The sequence below is a fragment of the Oryx dammah genome, unplaced genomic scaffold (assembly GCF_014754425.2).
Source record: "Oryx dammah isolate SB20612 unplaced genomic scaffold, SCBI_Odam_1.1 HiC_scaffold_24, whole genome shotgun sequence".
Taxonomy (NCBI): domain Eukaryota; kingdom Metazoa; phylum Chordata; class Mammalia; order Artiodactyla; family Bovidae; genus Oryx; species Oryx dammah.
The window spans coordinates 29,828,121-29,842,336 of record NW_024070208.1 but is presented as its reverse complement, the minus strand read 5'-3'; the positions used below and the strand labels follow the sequence as shown (position 1 = coordinate 29,842,336).

The 14,216-nt window shown below is 46.0% G+C and overlaps 1 long non-coding RNA gene across 1 annotated transcript; it reads left to right on the top strand.

The window, feature by feature from the left end:
• The first annotated feature begins 11,787 nt into the window (after positions 1-11,787).
• LOC120883143 lies at positions 11,788-12,231 on the top strand. The gene is made up of 2 exons (XR_005725698.1): positions 11,788-11,871; positions 12,038-12,231. It is a non-coding gene; the product is annotated as an uncharacterized LOC120883143 (long non-coding RNA).
• Positions 12,232-14,216: the final 1,985 nt, after the last annotated feature.

The window sequence follows — 14,216 nt, the reverse complement described above, 5'->3', positions numbered from 1 at the left end:
GTCATGTCCAAAGCCATTTCTTCTATATACAGACTAGCTTTTCACCTGTGCATCTAAAACAATGCTAGTCACGTGCCATCCTTGGGAGAACTGAAAATAATAGTCCTTTGAATCATGTTCTGTGCTTATGGGTACAAATGAGGAAACTGGGCAGTTACCTGAGATGGTTTACCTAAGAAGTGGTATCTGGGTGAGATTAGTATGGGGGTGGTGATAAATTCCCCCCTAGGACAGCCCTGTTCATTTAGCTCATTTATTTCAGACTGATTCTAGGGTAGGCATAGTCCTGATGACAGGAAATCTCTAAGAGAGAAAAGCGCTGGTAAGGAAGCTTTGGTGTGCAGACACAGAGCAGAACTCAAAATTTTCCCCGTCTGTGTAGATCAGAATCCACAGTAAGTGAAGTGCTTCGGAGTTCTTCCTAAGCAGACTGTAGTTTTCCTGAGAATGTCACAGGAAGAGCTGCTGGTGATTCATCAGGTTAAACTTTTCCTCCTTAGTCAGAGAAAAACAGCTATCCAGTGTGGAAGCCCAGAGGGTTCTGGGACCCAGAGGGAGGGGGTGAGGGGAAACAGGCTTGTTTACTGACTGCTCAGTACATTCCAACCATGAGACCTGAATGGCTGCTGAAGAACATAGTGAAAGCCTCAACCCATGGAAACTTTCAATCCAATAATAAAAATTAAATAGGCTTGGGGTAGAACTTACCAGAGAGAAATAGGTCAGTAGAGCTGATTCCTGTAGGTCCTCATACCAGTCCAATGAAGCTCTGTGGCTGCCTCTTTTATTAAAGCTGGGCAAGATGCCCATCAAGTGGTTCCATTTGATTTTGGCTGATCTAGTTTAAATCAGTCAGTCAACATATCTTGTGGACCCAGAGGTCCCAGAACAAGGTGGTCATCTGGTCTACCCCCCAGCCTACTCAGCCAATATTTGAGCCAGGACTGAATTAGGTGCTAGAGGCAGGGAGATGGGAAAACAGAGTGGGGTCATAGGTGAAAGCTAAGAATATTCTTTCATTCACATTGGAAATTTGACAACCTAATTAGAAAATCCAAAGTAAAATACATGGGAAATGATTATGAAGTACTTTGGCCACCTGATAGGAAGAGTCAGCTCATTGGTAAAGACCCTGATGCTGGGAAAGATTGAGGGCAGGAGGAAAAGGGGACAACAGAGGATGAGATTGTTGGATGGCATCACCGACTCAATGGACATGAACTTGGGCAAACTCCAGAAGACGGTGAGGGACAGAGAGGCCTGGTGTACTACTTTCCATGGGGTCACAAAGAGTCACATACGACTTGGCGACTGAAAAACAGTGAAAAAGACGGCGTGTGGAACTCAACCAGTATTTCTGCTCTCTGACCTTAGCCTCGTGCTTCCTCCTATGATGATCACCTGCCTCCCTGCATGTGGGGAGGTGGGTGAAGTGGTACAGCAGGCGGAGGTGCACAGCAAAAGCCCCCACCTCTGGCTGGCTGTCGTTCAGCCTAGAAGCTGGCTTTCCTCGGGGCTGCACACACGCCCTGCTACCGCATCTTCTCCCGCTGGCCTCTGGCCAAGCTGCCTCATTGGTGATACCAAGCAGGTTTTATGTACGAGTTTCAAAGCTGCTGTTGCTGCAGTAAGTGTAACCTGGCCTTTCATGTCTCAGTCTAGACAGATGCACGATTGAATAAAGGCTTCCTCCAAGCCCCGTGTCACATTGGCCATCTGGAATGTAGCCGACCACTCATTTAGCAAATTGCTCTGTTTAAATGCAGCTGCTGTGTCTCAGCGTTTCTGCTCCTAACACAGATCGCATGATTCCTCTGCCTTCATTTGTCTAGCCGTTCCTCTCAATCTGCCTGGGAACTTAAAGAGCCTGTTAATGTATGACAAGGCACTTGACCTGCAAGATTTCCAAGCCCAGGAGGAGCATTACTTGTTGTGCTGGGCCATCCTTTCCTCAAAAGCAAGGGCACCTTGCCTGTGCTCCTCGCCTTAATGAAAGCCACCTTTATTAAGAATCCCATTAAGCTCCACAGGGCCCAGCTATCCAACACTGTAAATATTACCCTTTAGAAATGCATCCCCAAGGCCCGGTGCAGGCAGCTGGCCCAGGAGCAAGTCAGGAGGTGACCTCAGACCTCAGATCTCTGTGGACAGAAGGGTGTTGTTTGTCAGCCTGCTGCCTCTCCTTTTGGAAAGAGGGATTACAATCATTAGCAGATAATGTCAACAAAGCCCCTGAGATGATTTGAATAAGAATTGGAAGCAAAATGATTTCAGACTAGCAATGAGCACTGAGTGCTCAGGTTTGATTTTTTTTTTTTATACCTTGATTTTTTTTTCCAAAGGAAAAATAAAAAAGGGGACCATCAAAGCTAAGTGGTTTATTGTCAGTATGTCACTGGTCACTGTAGCCTGGTCTTTATTGTCATCTGCTATTTATCAAGCAAATAATCCTGGTGTGACCACTGCTTTCTTCAGCTGCTTAACTCGATTGGGGTCACAGTATCTTTAAGTCTAGAAGTCGCGAGCCAAAAGAAGTGAGTGTTTATTTAATAAATACCTGCTCCACCCTGAGCTAGGCTCACTAGAAAAGAAAGAAAAATTGTACAATAAATGATCTTTTCCATTGAATCCTTTGGGAGATGAAACAAATAGAGTATTTAGCACAGGACAGTTGAGAGGTATGTGGGCTCTGGGATCAGACTTCGTGGGTTCAAATCCCAGATGCAGTGTTAGGCAAATTCACCTTCTGAACTTCAGTTTTCTCATGTGAAAAACTATGTGGGCATTTATCTCTTGGGGTTATTTTTAGGAGAGACTGAATCAATTTCGCACAGTGTAAAAATTGACAAACCTTACTTATGGTAGTTAAAGGATATACATTATTGACTATGTATACTAGAGAAACTCAGAGGGAATAAAGAGCATTTTGGCCTGGGGGAAGTGAGGCAATCTTAATAGATTAGCTAGATCCTGAAGGAAATATAAATCCTGGGTAGAGAGAGGGATCTAATATGAGCAAATCATAGAGATAAGGGCAGAGTAAGTGGCGGGATAGCTGGTGGCCCAGAGGGAAGAGCTCCCATTTTGGGGTGTCAGGGTGGAAATGTGGAATGAATGAGGGGCCACATTGTTGGAGGATCTTGAAATTAAGTGAAAGGGTTTTTACCTAGTCTAACTGGTGGCAGGGAACCTTCATGGTAATCTTAGCAGGAAAGTGGCAGAGAGACAGTCATGGGTTAGAAACACTTGCCTGGTGCCAGGAAATCAGTGGTTAACTGGATAAGTCAGGACTAGGGAGACAGGGTCCAAGCTTTGCTTGGCCCAACAGACAAGAGTTAAGTGGAGGTGGCCCCAGGGTGGACAGGGTAGAATAATGCTGGTGCTCTCTTCCCCACAAGACAGACTTGATGCCTAGGTAAACACCAGGAGGGAGAGGGATGGAAATTGCAAGAAAACCATTTTTATGGAGCACAATTTCTGTGTTGGGCTTCCTGAGTCCTTCTCACTTTATCCAGTTCCCAGCATAGGTCCTCAGGGAACCAAGAGGACTACAGGGACTACAGGCTCCAGGGACTACACAGCCTGACAGAAAAGGGGCAAAGGGGAGCTGTGTTCCAGCCGTCAGCGTGATTTTTACACGTGGAGAGCGTGACGTCCTGCACATTTCAGGGTCGTGTGGGAAACTGTGATCCCAGCTCAGGGTTTGGGGTCGAGAGGCAGATGTGCACACCACTGGCTTAGGAAGACAGCTTGGCTGGGATGCTCCCGAAGCATGAGAGAGTGATAGAGGAAGGGCGTGGGATAGCCGTTTGGAAGAAAAGAGCAGAGGGCTAAGATCCCAATTTTAGGAACACAAGGAGCTGAGAGGGCCTAGTAACCAGCAGCAAACAGGCGAGGAGGGGTGTCCAGGAGGAAAGAGCTGCTTAGTAGCCAAACATCCAGGGAGCTCAGGGAAAGCAAGAGACCGTGACAGTTCCATTCGACGTGTTAGGAAGGGAGCCTGTAGTGAGAAAAAGGTCAGCAGAGGAACAGGGAAGCAAGCCAGATTGCAGGACTCTGAGGAGGGAACGTGAAGGAAGACAGGGACACAGGAACTAGGAGGAGAGACATGGAGAGAGGGCAAGAGGATGCCATGACTTCCTGAAATAAAGTGAGTTTCTAAATCATACTATAACTGCAGGGGGAAGTGACAGAACCCAGTGACAGTAATGTAATTCTCATTAATAGATTATGTGCTAGAAAAGTCTTACAGGAGACACACGACACAGAATTTTTGGTGTATGTCTTACTAAGGTTAAAAGAGAGAGAGAGAGAGAAAAAACAGGATACTGGGATTCTTTTTGTATCCAGACTGAGAAAGAAAATGATGTTAGCTACTGTGAACTGCACAGACTGTGATCTAAGACTGCAGCCTGATCAGACACTGATCTACCTAAGCTCAGAGGCCACATGAAATGCAGTAAGTCCAGAGTTGATGCCTCTCAGGATTTCTCTTACCCTGGGCATGCCATTCAAGCTCCTCCTGCCTCAGTCTTCTCATCTGTAAAATGGCAGTAATAAAATCGCCTACCCTAGAGGATCATGTTGAATATTTAATGGATAAGGCATGCAAAGCAGCTAGCCAGAGAAGTGTGTGTGTGCGCGCGCACTCAGTCATGTCTGACTCTTTGCTTACCCCATGGACTGTAGCCCACAGGCTCCTCTGTCCATGGGATTCTCCAGGTAAGAATACTGGAGTGGGTTGCCATTTCCTACCCCAGGGTATCTTCCCGACCCAGGGATCGAACCCGAGTCTCCTGAGTCTCCTACACTGGCAGGCGGGTTCTTTACCACTGAGCCACCTAGCTGGAACAGTGCCTGGTACTTGTTCAAGGAGATATTTAGTCGTGGAACACCGGAACGCTATCAACAGACTACCAGGGTTGATTTCGTAGGAAAGACAGCACGTTCTGCTGCTCTGCGTGCCTGGGTGGTCTTCCAGTGTTTTCCTCTGTGTCAGACGCTGCACCCGGTGCAGGTCGCTATGACAAGCCCCCGCACAGTGACCAAGGTCCTCCAAGCACACTGTCAGGCGCAATAGGGAAGGAGCTCCCTGTGACCCCAGTCCGAGCATTTGGACAGGGGAGTCTTGTCCAAGCTCATGCCTCACTCAAGGTTACACAGCTCCACTTGCTGGATATGAAAGCCCATCTGTTTGGGGAGAAACAGAGATGCCTGAACACTATCCACTCCCTCTTAAGTGGAAAAAGATCACTTGTTGTTTCTGCTGAGAGAACCACAAGCTTTTAGTGTGTGGGAAATAAATGGAATGTGTTGGCTTTTTACTTCTGAAGGGAATTTATTTTTCTTCTCTTTTTTAAACTGTATTGCAGGGATGTGTGAGCATTCTGTTTTTGGCTTCTGTCGGTGAATTATTAAGGTAAATATTGACGTTTAAGTCTAATTTCTAAATGAAGGGTAATAACACGTTTTTTTAAAGCAAGGACATAATCTCTTTATGTAACTGTTGCCGTGGGGTAAGAGAATAAACCCAAAAAATGCTCTTAAGATAGCTTAGGGTTTGGCTTTGCTTTTTCTTCTTTCTAATTTTCTCTTTCCCACCCCCTACTGTACTCATTTCTCTACTCTTCTCTGACTTTCCCCTCTCGTGGATACCACTATGGACCTCCGAAGTGGGGACATTTATTCATTCATTAAGAAATGTTTCCTGAGGATATATCAGATCATTCTGCTGGGTTCAGAGGACAGAGCAGTGAAACCAAAACTAGTCATGGAAAAAAGTCAGGATGGACATTTTAACTAAATATAAAATCTTCAGAGAGGATGGCGCCTGCCACCCGGCAGGAGCTCAAGATCTGGCTTCAACAGAGGAGAGTGGGGTGGTGAGACACACCATCCCAAGCTCTGTCCCCCCGGCTTGGCCATTGCCAGACCCCACAGCTGCCTCAGTGTCTTCATCCATAACCCAGATGGTACTGCCTGCACCCTCCTCTCAGAAGGGGTTCTGAGGTTTGAATGAGGTCATTCAGGAATATCCAGAAAGAGAGCAAGGAAAGTTAATCACCAGGCTGATCTGACTGAGGTCACACCTTAGGCTCCTCACAAGGAGGAGGTCACACCCCAGGTCCCTCTCAGCGGGGAGGCCACACCCCAGGTTCATCTCAGCGGGAAGGTCAGACCACACCCTTAATCACTCAAGGAAGACGTCACTCTAGATCAACTGTGCTACCACTGTTGGTGGCTGAGGACCTTGAGAAAGTACCTCCGTTCAGCCTGTCACAGTGACACTGGGGACAGAGAAGCTTGGAGGTGAGAATAGTCCCGGTGGAACATTTAGAGGCCGTCACACTCTCAGGTGTGGTGAATCCAGATGCAGAGCAGGCACGCAGAGATCTGCAGACGTCCCCAGACACCAGCAGGCCCTCCACCAGCACTGTCCCACAGACAGACATTCTAGAGGACCCCTGACACATCCCCACAGCTCCCCCCAAACCTTCAGAGACACCTTCACGTTCACCCCATAGATGGTCTATAGATATCAGTAGTCACACATTTTGCCACACATTTCCCGCTGTCACCACACAGAGGCTTCGAAGACACCCACACATATTCCACAAACACTCCAAAATATACCCCCAAACCCATGTCAACAGCCCTCCACAGGTCTCCCACAGATTTCCCACACACTCTCTAATTTCATCCCATAGTCTCCCAAGTAGCCACTCAGGAATTCCCTAGAAAGCCCCCTGCCCTCTACACTCGACAGGCCCAGCACAGTCACCTCCAATACCTCTCAGAGGCCAGACCACACATGGCACCCTGCCCAGACCCCCTGCTCATGGACAGCCACACATCCAGGCCTGAGGCACACGTGCACACAGGCGCACACGCACACACAACCTTGTCCACACACACACAGGCACAGGCACAGCCCAGACACACAAGCATGTCCACCCCTCCCCCTGCACTACCACACCATCTGCACAGACACACTCTCAGGCTCACCTCACAGAAACACTCCCCCAGACCCATGAACACGGAAGCCCACAGGCCCTGCAAACACAAAGACACAGAACCTCAGCTTCGTGTCTTCCGATTGTCATTTCAAGCGGTCTTCCAGTTGTCCTCTTAAAAAATCAATAACAGTCCTTTAAAAGTTAACAACTGAGAATATGGTGTGACCCTCTCTGGTGCTGGGGAAGGGAACAGAAATCCCCTGAAATGAGGTCAAATGGTGCCCATGAGAAAGCCAGAGAGGGGACACTTCCCGCTGTGCCCTCAAGAGTGGCCAGCACCACCCCCAGGCCCAGGTGTGACTTCTGGGACCTGCTGGTCCCTTTGTCCCTCAGGAGCCTCGTTCAGGAGACAGTCTGTCCTGACCTCTTTCTCACGGGAGACTTTGTCCTGCTCCCAGAGACAGCTTTCCTCCCACACAGCCCTTTAGCTGGTCTCTGCACAATACAAAAGCAGAAGAAAAAAGAGGTGATGCTCTAAAAAAAAATCCTCAAATTCTCTTAGAAAAATAGGCGCTTCCACAGAGGAGTAGATTGTGGTGGCTGCTAGCAGGAGGAGGGGAGAGACAAGGAGATCAAAAAGAAAACCAAGAGGACGGATAAAGGGATTAGGATGCAAGAAATAGCTCAGGCCAGCTGGTGGCCATCTGGGGGCTGTGGGGAAAGGGAAGAACAAAGTTGCTGAGTTTCCAGCAAGTGGGTGCAGTTTATCGTGAGAGGAGGTTACTGCTTTGGGGAACAGGAAAGAAGCCAGAGCCATTTAAAAACAGTCGAGTGGTTTCCCTAAGGACTGGATTGCAGGTCTAAAGTAAACTAGTTAAGGACATCATCATTTAGAGAAAAGTCAGGAGACGTCTGAGGTATGGTGCTATAGAGACCTTGTCTCTGGTTGTCAATGTGAAAATGGACAGTGGAAAATTGGAAAGAAACTTAGATGTACCTCAGATTAGACTTTTTTAAAAACCTCAAATAAGATCCTAAGGATGGTCAATGACTGTAGGATAAGCCACAAAGTATTGTAATCAATTGTTTTGCTTTCGGTAAAAATTGTAGGTAAGTTGAACGTATTTTCATAGAGGCTGTATATAGATGGGGCTTTCCAGATGGTAAAGAATTCGCCTGCCAGTGTAGGAGACACAGGTTCCATCTCTGGGTCAGTAAGGTCCCCTAGAGAAGGAACTGGCAACCCACTCCAGTATTCTTGCCTGGGGAATCCCATGGTCAGAGGAGCCTGGCAGGCTACAGTCCATGGGGTTGCAAATACATGGGAAAGAAATAAATTATAAAATCAATATGTACTGGGCAATATAAAAAGACTGGTCCCACAGAGAACTGAAGGTAACCTCACTGTGTCTATGTCATCCACCAAAAATTAGCATGTCTTCCCCTTCCTCCAGATCCAATGTTGGCACCACCTAGCTCCCACATCCAAATAATTGGTCACCAAGTCCTGACAACTCTGTTCCCTTAATAACTATAACGGGGACCCTGCTTTCTCTCCCCACGGTCACTGCCCCATTCAAATTGTCATTGTCATCACAGCAAACCCCTAACTGGCCTCCCGAGCCCTAATATCACACCCCTGTACATCAACCTCCATATTTTCATAAGGTGGTTTTGTAAAAAAAAAAATATATATATATATATATATATATAATTTCTATTCATTCTGTATTCGTTCTAGGTGCTAGGTATACAAAACAAAGACATCTGCCCATAGTTTAACAGGAGGAGAAAGACGATAAACATTACATTTTATATGATACCTCGGAAAGTAATGAATGCTGTGGAAAAGAGGGAAGAAGAAGCAGCGTACAGAGGGTTGAGAGTACCGAGTGTGTGTGCGGTTTTAAGCAGTGTGGCCAGGACAGGCCTTATAGAGAGGTTGGTATTTACTCAAAGCAGGGGAGGGGGTGAGCCCCATGCATATCTGAAGGGAGAGCATTCCCTGCAGACACAAGAGCCAGAGAAGTACCCCAAGGGGGAATGACCTGGAAGGCTTGAGGAGGAGCATGGGCCAGGGTACTGGAAGCAGAATGGATGCAGGGTGAGAGGGGAAGGCATGAGTTCAAAGAGCTAGGGGAGGTTGGCCACATGGGGCTTGGAGCAGGCAGGTCTGCTGCAGGGTTTTGAGCAGTGGGTGACCTGCTCTGACTCCCATACTGAACAGTCACTCTGGTGATGATGGTGACAGACCAGGGGCAGCAGCAGAGCTTGTGAGAACCCATGTTGTCTCTGCCTGGCTCAGAATCCTACAGTGACTCCCCTCAATTTCAGATAAAATCGAAACTCTTGTCTGTGAGCACTTCAGGATGGGGACCTCACTTCTTTTTTCCAGATTTGTCCCTTCCTAGCACTTTCAGCCCCCAAGCCCTGCCATGTTCTGGTGGCCGATGGGCTTCTAACAAGCAACTCATCTTTCATGGAACCAGACACCTCTGTAGGTGGTTTTCCCTGCTTGAAGACAGTGCCCTTCTGGGCCTTCACTGAGCATCTTCTCTTTGGGGGAGCTTTTCTCTCTTCTTGGAACCACACATCCCCAAAGCAGTCTATGTGTACTTCAATGATTGGGATTATAGCCCTGAGTCATAATATTCTGTCCCCAATCTGTCTCTCTCACCAGACTGGGAACTTCTACAGGACTGAGAATAGAACTCTTATTTTTGAGTCCCTAGTAGACGTGGATGGATGGTTGAATGGATGTGTTGGGGGAGTGTGTGTGTAATTTTCTTGGTTCTGTCTTGTCACAACAAAAATTGGAAGCCACGGACGGACCAGCGTTACAGCCCTTGGACGGACCAGTGTTACAGCGCCATGTTACAGCTCAGTTTTATTTAGAAAGTAAAGGAAAATACATCCTCGAGGCGTGAAGGAATGCAGACTCAAAAGACGCAAAGAGAAGAGAGGCCCTGGCCCAATTTTGGTTCCTCTTTTCATATGTATTTTTATCCTCCCCCTGGGCCTGCCCTGTGTAAATTGGGCTAGCCAGGAGTGCTGTTTGTTTTACCTGAGGTCCTTACTCTGGTCCTCAGACCTTCCTTTGTCCTATTTTTGCGGGTTTTCCCCTTCTTTGTCTTTTAACCACCGCCATTTTGGACTCTTTTTTCATATTCTAACTTCCTAACAGATGGATGGGTGGATGGATGCTGGCTCTTTCATCAAATCTTGAATTCTTGGGTTTTGTTTAAAATTAGTTAAGCAATAGAAATGCTCGAAAACTGACTGTAAGACATTAACTCGCTAACTCCTCCATGGAGGATATGGCTGAACTTCAGAGCATATTTGCACATCAGCTACACGTGATGACTGATGATGAATGATGGCTGGAAAGTTGCATATAAGAGCAGTTTTTATAAATTCACCTAATTTGCCCATTGACCAATATAATTTCAGACATGCTTTACTTTCTTGTTATACTGTTCAATTAGCAGTAGCTCATGCCGTAACTTTTAAGTTCCTTATCTTTAACTCATCTTTCCCTGCCAGCCACTGTCAGATACATCGTTCAGCTGAAAACGATTGATTTCTGTTAGCAAATACTGAGGAGAATCCGTTTAGAACATGAGGGTCTTTCCGCAATACCTAAGTATCTCCCAGCGCCTCTTGTTTTCTGATGTTGGCCCTGTCTAGTTTGGGTTGGGCTTTAGGGTCTCCATTTTTATCTTGAGAAACGCTGGAAAATGCTGACTGTATGTGTTAGACCAGAAGTGGATTTCTTCCCCACCACCTGCTGTTTTAGGGAGGCCCAGGAAGCAGTTGGCAATGACTAGAGACTGACTTCTCATCACCTATAATCTTTTGCTGACAGAACTAGAAGACACAAACTTTCCCCCAGGTGTCACCTCTTCACCAAAACTCTCCCTCCACAAAACACACAGTGGGCTACACTGGAAAATGAAACAAAAACGAAAGCACGTTTTCTCAGAGATATCTGGATATGAACATTACTAGAATAAGCACAATGTAATCAGAGTTTTTGGCACCCCACTCCAGTACTCCTGCCTGGAAAATCCCATGGATGGAGGAGCCTGGTAGGCTGCAGTCCATGGGATCGCTGAGTCAGATATGACTGAGCGACTTCACTTTCACTTTTCACTTTCATGCATTGGAGAAAGAGATGGCAACCCACTCCAGTGTTCTTGCCTGGAGAATCCCAGGGACGGAGGAGCCTGGTGGGCTGCCGTCTATGGGGTCGCACAGAGTCGGACACGACTGAAGCGACTTAGCAGCAGCAGCAATCAGAGTTTTAAATGAGTGGGAAGGTCCCAGGAAGGCACCTTATCTGACTTGTGACCACACAGAGAAGCAGAAGCCTCTCTGCCACATCCCAGAGAGGCAGACTTCCAAACTGGCCTGGTGGCTCAGTGGTAAAGAATCTGCCTGCAATGCAGGAGACCTGGGTTCCATCCCTGGGTCAGGAAGATCCCCTAGAGAAGGGAATGGCTACCCACTCCAGTATTCTTGCCTGGAGAACCCCATGGACTCAGGAGCCTGGCGGGCAACAGGCCATGGGGTTGCAAAGAGTCAGACATGACTATGCAACAAAACTTCCCGCTTTTCGACAACAGCTTCCAGGAAAGGGGAGCCCCTGCCTCACAAGACAGCCCCTAAAGCTGTGGATTATTTCCAGGTATTAGAAAGCAGTCCCTTAGGTGACTCCAAATAGGCCTTCCACACTTCCAGGAAGCAGAGTAGGCTGAATTCATGCACCTACATTAATTCCCTCCTTAATAACACTGGTCTCAACCATAGAAAAGGGATTTTTTTTGTCCCGAAGGCACAGTCCCACAAGGATGGAGTGAATGAGAGGAAACGGCAGCAACAAAATTTGCAAGTTGGAAAGCAGATAAAACAAATGGTAAGTGACTTAGGAAGTCCAAAAACACTAAATCCTTGAGATCAACTGTGGGAAAAACTGACAGTCAATTCATTTTATAAGACAGAACCCACATCCTCACTCCCCAGGCCCAAGAATTAGCAGCACTGCCTTCTAGATCGCTGACAGCCGTACTTTTCCCTTCTAGGCATGAAACAGCAATAGAATGCCATTATTATCTTTGGAGAGACAAGATGGAATCCATTAAATAAGAAGATGCCAGTACAGAGGAAAATCCAGAGGGGAAAAAAGGATTCTTGGAAATTAAAATTGTGATTTTAAATATTTAACTTAATAAAATGGTTGGAAGATAATATTTTCCCAGAAAGCAGAACAACAACAACAACAAAAAAAAAAGTGAAATTAAGAGAAAAGATTAATAAAAACTATATGACCAGTCTGGGAAGTACAATATTCAAATACTATGCACACAAAAAGAGAAAAGAGAGAGAAGAAAATAATCCAATAGTTTAAGAACATTTTGCAAAACATTGAGAGCAAAGAGAAGATTTTAGAAGTGTCCAGAGGAGATAAGTCAGCTCACCATGCAGAGGATCAGGACTCAGTAATGGATTTGAATTTCACCACAGCAGAACTGGGAGCTAGAAAGCAAAGCAGCAGTTCCTTCAAAAATGGAAGGAAAATTGTCTCCAGTGTGGCATTCTATATCCTGGTAAACTATTACTGAAATCTGAGGGTAGAATAAAGTCATCTGCAAAGATGTAAAGTTTCAAACAGTACTTCCTATATAGGTATCCTTCTCAGGAAACCAATGAAGGATTTTCTCTGTAAAGTGAAGGGGGAAACTGCAAAGAAGATGACCTGGGATAGGAAAACAGGAGATGCAATGAAGCAGAATAGCAAATAGCATCCTCAGGATGATGGGGAAGGAAGGACCTGAAGGGCAGCAGAGTACAGCACCCCAAATATGACTTTTTGCCATAAGGATTATTTCAGGCTGATTATTTTTAAACAGCAGGGACAGGAGGAGCTCTGAAAGCCAAGTAGAAGTTACCTTTTTGTAAGAGCAGTTTACATTTATCAGGGGAACCTCCATATGTAGGGGTGTCTTCCTGGCATGCTGCAGTCCATGAGGTTGCAAGAATCAGACATGACTTGGTGACCAGACAACAACAACCTCTCTGTACCGAAGGGGAGGATGACCAAATCTCTAGAAAGTCGTATGAGTGGAGAAGGTGATGACTTAAATCTGTCCAATGACCTTATCACTGTTTACTGTGTTTTGCCTGATAATCTCCCCTAACTGGCTCCCTCAAACACATCTTCTTTACCTTTAGCTGAAGATGGTATTTAAGGTGATGGCTTGGGCCATTTGGGGGAGTTATTCAGTTTTCCCGACTATCTCCCATATACGCATGTTCTTTTACTTGTTTGGTTTTCTCCTGCTATTCCGTCTTCTATCAGAGGGGAGGTCTCAGCCAAGAACCTCGAAGAATTTAAGAAAAACTCCATTTCCTCCCCATCCAGACCTGAGATGGCAACTATGTACCAGGCATAAGAGTGGCCAGACCCCTTCAGAAGATGAAACCAATGGAATGAATATCTGATGGAGCCGAGTATCTTGAGAAAAGATTAAGATGGTTGGTAAATACAAATGCTAAGTGCTCAGAAGTCTAAGCAAATCAAAGTCCAGAATCATAAGATAATATCCCAAACTGAAAAACCAAGAAGAAGCACAGCAAGCATGCTATTTAGAGACATGGAATAGATACCAAATAGTCACCTAAAAGAAAGAAATGTGGAGGTTTTCAGGGATGGAAATGAAGAAAGTGATCAGGCTTCTTAAACTTGCAGAACTATTTGATTCTTCAAGCAACTGCATATAGCTTTGTTGTTGAGTTGCTAAGTCATGTCCGACTCTTTTGCAACCCCATGGGCTGTAGCCCCCCAGGCTCCTCTGTCCATGGGATTTTCCAGGCAAGGATACTGGAGTGGGTTGCCATTTCCTTCTCCAGGGGATCTTCCTGACCCAGGGATCAAACCCTTGGCTCCTATTGCATCTCCTGCACTGCAGGCAGATTCTTTATCACTGAGTATACAACTTAAGTAAAAATAAAAATAATTTTTAAAAAGAAAAGAAAAATAAGCAAAACATAAAAACATAACTTCCCCCGCAAAATCCACATTTTCAAATATTTGAAAATGACTAGATTTTCCCTTCTCTTGGGTAAACTGTTCTAGTTTTCCCAGCCATCCTTTATCTGACTTCATTTCAAGATATCGTGTCATCCTGGCCTCTCTTCTGGAGAAAGGCATCACACAGCCCACCAACACTTTACTCACTAGCATCTATCTTCCACTTTCAA